At 32.1% G+C, this 6,778-nt stretch overlaps 1 pseudogene; it reads left to right on the plus strand.

Annotated features, from left to right (window-relative positions):
* The first annotated feature begins 5,614 nt into the window (after positions 1-5,614).
* Positions 5,615-6,375, plus strand: LOC108971937 (annotated as a pseudogene).
* Positions 6,376-6,778: the final 403 nt, after the last annotated feature.

Genomic DNA, 6,778 nt, shown 5'->3' on the forward strand with positions numbered 1-6,778 from the left:
TGCCTTAGACATCCACCGCGCATGATGAGTGGGACCTGGTACWCGAAATTTTATGCCGTTATTAGCTCCTAGACATATAGACGTCAATTTCAATAATTCCTTATAGTCATCTCTAACTATTTTCTTTTTCATCTCTTCCTTCTTCTTCTTGATTGGCGTAGACACCGCTTACGCGATTATAGCCGAGTTAACAACAGCGCGCCAGTCGTTTCTTCTTTTCGCTAAGTGGCGCCAATAATATCTTCCTTACAAAAATTTAAAATAGTATCTACGTTATCATTCAAACGTAATTTTAATTCATTGTTTTGTAGCAAGTCTTTAAAATTGTTTTTATCAATATTTCCCCAATTCTCCTGAAACCGGTGAAACAATTGGACGTCTTTACTTGTATTTACGGGAAAATAACACTCGAAAACCCCTGTCAGCAATATTTCATATATATGATGCCGACAAGGTAGATACAAAAGCTTTCGCTCAAGTTTTTTTTCTAACAACTGTTGCGTCAAGCGACTTTATACGTCTAAAAATAACGGTTTAAAAAGAAATTTGTAAAATTAATTAAAGAATCTATGAATATTATTAAATGTTGTTTTTTATACCATGTAAATACTTACCATTTTTTTATTAACAAAAAAGAAAACATCTACTACCTATGTATTAGAATAATCTATTACCAAGAACTTAAGATTGCTGAATTGAATTAGAACTACATACTTACCCCTCTTTTGTATACATACTTACCTCTAGTCTAAGCCGTTAKGTTAAGATTTAGGCTAACTAATGAACTGTTGAAATAAAGAATGCCATTGTATTAAAGACTATACCCGCGAACGGACGTTTTTTCTTTTGGAACCGGAATCTTTTTAAAATCGAGATTAGCACAGGCAATTAGCTTTTAGTTGCGCATACTAGTGAGTCCAACGTGTTTAACGTCTTAAAAAAGCTTAAGATTTTTTCAACAACTTTGCAGCTCCTTTCATTACGCTCGTGTTAGTCGATGTCGTATCAAAACAACAGGCCACAATATGATCCTTCAAGTCCCATTCAAATATCAGTCCGTACAGCGTATCAGCTATTTCTGAGCCCGTTGCAGCATATAGTTTTGGAGCCCCTATTAAGTGTTCGCCATTCCCGTCAGTAACAACAACTCTAAGTCGTTCCACCTTTTCTCGACCTGTTATTTCCGTAAGGAGTTTTCTATCTCAATGCAAAGTGCCACAGTGTACCTATTTAAAAAAATGTACCATTCAAAATTTGTTCATTCAAGTGCAATATAGATGTAATGTATATTTTTTTTGAAATAAAAAATTTCAAGGGATATACATATGTAAGAAAATTTGTTTGAGAGTTTTATTACCCGAATACCGTGATTCAATGATCTAATCCGTACATGACTTACCTTGAGGGTTTCTTTGTTGTTTTCTGATTTTTTTGAACCGATTTAAATGCCTTTGGCGCTGCAACGACGTACGGTTTATTATGAGTTCATTTGCATTATGTCCTAGTGCTTCGGCAATTGCCGTGACAATATGCATTGCTGAACGATCACTAATTTTGTATTTATCTAGGGCGGATACGACTCTTTCAGTGAAGACGTACTTCATTCCTCGATTTTTGATGGAAGTGGAGCATGATGGATGAGAATCTTCTTCCAACTCACTTTCTAAACTTGTATGCACATAATCACTGTATGAAGATAATTCTCCTGCTACAAATACATAAATGTCACCCCATTCAAATTAGAGTTTCATTCAAATACATACCTTCTGTGTTAATTGCCTCAATTTCGTTTTCCATATTGTCTACCACTCGTATCTTTCTTCTAAAATCGCTGCCTTTCTTTTCTCTTTCTGGGCAGTTTTGGTATCAACAACACCAAAACATCCTGGTCGCCTCTTTCTTCGTTGATTTATCAAAAACTTTTTGTCGGTGTCAATTTTAATTAGTTGTAATGCATTACCATGAGCAATATCAAATAAATCATCTAACATTTCACTAAATTGCTTTACTTTTTGTTCTTGCATTTCACTCGACCGATTTTTACTTTCTCCAATAACTTTCCATTCTCTATGCATATTTTCCAACTTGTCAATGCAATGTTTTTCATCTCTAATTTCACTATGTTATGATTATGAAAAAAAACTGAAACACTTGTTTATTTGATGGTAGTTTTGCACCAAGAATTTGAGAGCTTGACGTTCCAATTAAGTAAATTTTCGACCGATAATTATATTCATTCATTTTTATAATATTTTGCAAATTAAATTGTCTAGACGCCACGATTTCTCTGTACTCACTTTTGCGACTACGTTAACACACTAGCTTTCAGCAATACAGAATATAAATTTTGATGACATTAGAACCGTTATAACGGTATATCACGAACATGCGAGGCTTGAGAAAGCTCGTGCAACACATTTAATTTACTTTCATATTTGTATTTCTGTAACTCTATCATCAATCGACAGATTTTTAAGATTGTGGTAATTTTGGAAAGGTGATAAAATGCAGATCTTATTACGGTATGGAAAACCAGTAGGGGATAGTGTGGCTTTGAAATATGGCAGTCTGAGACATAAAAATGGCAAAAATTCTTAGTTTTTCAGGATTTGAAGCTCCTTGCGCAACCTCTAGACCTTTTTTGATTGACCCAAAACTTTGTATATACAAGTTTTTGGGCTATTCGTATATTTCTAGGGGGTGAGATCGAGTTTTTTTTCCTTCATACAACTAAGGGCCACCCTAATATATATATATATATACTTATATTATTAGTTTTCTTACTCTTATTTAGTTCTGCTGCTTTCGTTGCCGCTATTTGTTGTTCTTGTTGTTTTATAATTTTTTCTACTACTGTTGTTGCTTCCGTTGATGATGTTGACAACATCCGCTTTGGATATATTTGATGATGAGTGGTATTCCTCCAAAATCCCTTAATTTTCTTGCTGTTCTCTGCTCGGGCGCCAGTTAAAATTATTTCTGATTTTATGTTTGTTACAATTATATTTATTACTAATTTTATGTTTGTTACAAATCTTCAAATAAAATACAATGTTTCTCCTTGCAAATAATGGATGATGTTCTCTCCTTCGATGCCAAAATCGTTCTTACCTTTTTCTCTTAATTTTTAATGCAACATAACTTAATTGATAAGCTTAAGGCTAGCGTCTCTTGTTACAGCTTTATGAGACGTTTATTATTTATTTTTGTGCAGTTAATGCCGTCAAGAGTTTTGATGAGAATGTTTATACGATATTTCTCAACTCTCAGAGAGCTGTCAAAACTCACATTTTTTATAACATTTACCAATGATGCCACTGCTGAAAATTAGATTGAGTATTTTATAAATAATTTTTGAGTATTTCGCATTTTTCACACTATTATATAAATAAACATGAAAAAGCAAAACAATTCTCAAAAAATATCACAATTTGTATGCTAGTACTAATAAGTACGTAGATAAAAGATTCTAAAAAACCATACGCATAATGTTCACATATCACATACATATGTATGTATGTAATCTTGTGTGCACGTAAACAAATTTGAAAGAATCATACGGATAATGTTTGTAAATATGTCTACACACAGCTTTGTATGGAAATATATACACCTGACGACAAAGTACGGTCAAAAATAAACGAACGGCCGCCGATTGTCACCGCTTCCCTTGCCGCTGTACAGCTTCGCCCACAAACCAGCGTTAATATGTATGTTTATGTGTGACCTTGCATACATATCGACGCAAATTTTTGCAGAATTACAAAATATTTTTTACATTCCTTGACAAACACAGTCAATCCCGGTTATACATATGCCACAATCAAATTTTTGTGGTTTGTTAAAAGAAATAGAATAAGGTATATAAGCGACTGCGGATATTTAAACTAGTCGTAATCAAAACAATAATTTTTATGATATAGGCTGTTAAAAGTGATGAGCGAGGGATAGTCGGGATTGACTGTACACATGAATCAGAGGAATATTGAAACATTTCTTGACTTGAAAATCGACAAATAAACTATGTTGTCAATTTTATTCTAATATATTTTAATACTTATTTTTGCTTTTCCTTCTCATACATTTCAGAAATATATTCAATTTATGATTTTTAGCTTAGGCATGCTCGGAGAGATGTAATGGCGTCTGCTTTTATGATTGAATCGAATATACTTTTTGAAAGTACGTTTGCGTTCATGAATGAAAATTTTGTTGTTGTATAATTTACTATAAATTTTGACGATGACAATTTGGCTGCCATATTGATTTCTGATGCTATTTCAGACGATTGTTGTTTTTGTAAACAGTATTTGTAATTTTTGCGGGAGACATATTTAAATGTGTATACAGATATGTCTATATGTACCCTGCCAACCACGGCTACCCGCTTGAGTCAAATATTATAGACATTAACCTAACACCAACGCACATTTTCGGGTTATTTTTTGTTTACCTAAATGCGATGAAAAAAAGTTTCTTTCATTTCTTCTTTCTTCTTTCATAATTGTCAATAGTGCCAAAAGAAAATCCCAAAAAGGGTAATAAAAAAAGAGGGATAATTGCGAGCCATTTGCAATTCTACCGGGAAGAAGAAAGGTAAGTGAACAAATTTGCATATTTTAAATTAATAACTTTATGCCATTGCAGCATTAAATTAAAGTACATATTTTATCAAAAAAAATTTATTTGTGAGTTTTTTTTTTTTAAATTGTATACATATGTACATATACTAAGTAGCTATTTAATTGAATGACCAGTGCGGTTGGTTCTAATAATTTAATTTATAAAAGTAACTATTGTGTTTAACAAGTGCGTGCGGTTAACAAATATTCGTATTGTATGTTCTTTCGGCCTGCACAGTGCTAAAATTATAAAAGAAAGTGTGTTTAAAGCGGCCTGTGCACTGTTAAAATTATTTGTAAAAGAACGTGTGTCTTATAAGTTAAAGCCTTCTGCAAATATTTAATTAATTTTTAATCAAAGTTTTGATTAATAAATTTGTTTTTCAAATATTTGGTTTAATTCTCACAGACGAGAGTTTTATATATTTATATTTAATTTTATTATATTATATCAGATTATATTACATTATTGTTGCTATATATGTATATTTAAAATTTAAAATGAGCAAAAGAACATTTTCGAACCTTTTGAGTAAGGAGAAGGCAAATTTTAGGGCTACAGTTTCGATGTTTCGCAAAATAAATGAAGATAGTAGTATTTCAGAAAGCGATGATATACCATCTAGAAGCAGGGCAGCAGTATCTGACAGATTCTGTGAAGTAGCAGATAGTTGTAGGGAAACATTAGATAATTTAGATTAGATTTTAGATGAGGAAGTGGAATATAGTAGTAATAGGGAAAACTACCGATTTTTGTTTAATGATGACGAGGTTGACTTTTGTTTGGAAACAAAGGACAAAGATGTTAGTGAGGAACTTCGTAAGGGATTGAAGACATGGGCTGTTAAAAATAACATATCCCAAAATAGTTTAACGGACCTTTTACAAATCTTAGATAGAGCAGGTATTAAAGGAAATTATTAAAAAAAGTAGATTTAGAATTTAAATATTTTTCTATTCCAATAATTTGTTTTATAATTTTACATAGATAAATGGATTTTTCTTTCCCTATTGACACCCCTTCCTCGGAGAACACTAGTCCACCACAGCAAAATGGTAAAATGAGTTGGTTGTACTTATATATTTTTCATTGTAATCATTTTAACTTTCTTTATAGGAGAAGAAATGAGCCAATTTCGTATCGCCGAGCCCCATTCGCAGCGTATGGCCACCCAACTCCAACACAATATAAGCGGGGATACTGCATCGGCAAGAAGACATGATAAATCGGTTATCAGCCGTAGAAAGCGCTCTTGCTGAGAAGATATTTGTTGAAATAAAATTATTATATTTTAAAATTATTTTAATTATTTTAAATTTCAGATGCCAGAACGTGCGGAGATCCAAGCACAAGGACAATTGTTGCGGGAGTGTAAGGTGTTCTCGGCAAAAACACACCGCAGTGTAAGCCGCATCACTGGCGAAAGAGTGAGAGAGGAGTAGATTCTACTGCAAAACTTACTCCCCATGTCGTCAGAGGAAACATTGCTGGAGGTGGAGGAGCACCTTACACACCAAGCTTACTCTGACGCTATGGTAAGTTTGCCTTTCTTTCCATATACATATATATAAATATTTATAGATAAATATACATTTATAGGCGGCAATTATCTTAAATCTAAAATCTACCAAGGACTCGATAGAGAAGGTGATGCAGTCCTTATTTAGTGACGAGTTGGTGTGGCTGTACAACTACGATGGAAAAGCGGGGAAAAAGGCCTTAAATAAATTAAGAATAGTGGATATCACTCTCGTTAATATTAATTTATTTATATTTTTTCCTTTTTAGTTTACTTTTTTAATTATTAATATTTTATATATAGCTGCATTTGCAAATATCCATGATAAGAAAAATGTTTAGCTGTAAGACACTTTGTTAATTTAAGCCATAATCGATATAAACATGTAAGACGTAATACTATGGGTAATTAGATCCTTTTAAATTTAATTTTAATTTTTTTTTATTGTTATATTTATAGTATTAGTTAGTAATATATCTGATTATAATAACAATAAATAAAATAAGAAATAATTAATGTTTTTCTTAAAATAATCTTTTATTTCATCTTTATTTTATTATAATTGAGTTTGTTAAAACGGTATAACGGTTTGTTCTGCGTTTATATTACGCTCGTGCTTTGTTTGTGAATTAATTT

Source organism: Bactrocera latifrons, unplaced genomic scaffold (genome assembly GCF_001853355.1).
Source record: "Bactrocera latifrons isolate USDA-ARS-PBARC rearing strain unplaced genomic scaffold, ASM185335v1 scaffold_1096, whole genome shotgun sequence".
NCBI classification, from domain to species: Eukaryota; Metazoa; Arthropoda; class Insecta; order Diptera; family Tephritidae; genus Bactrocera; species Bactrocera latifrons.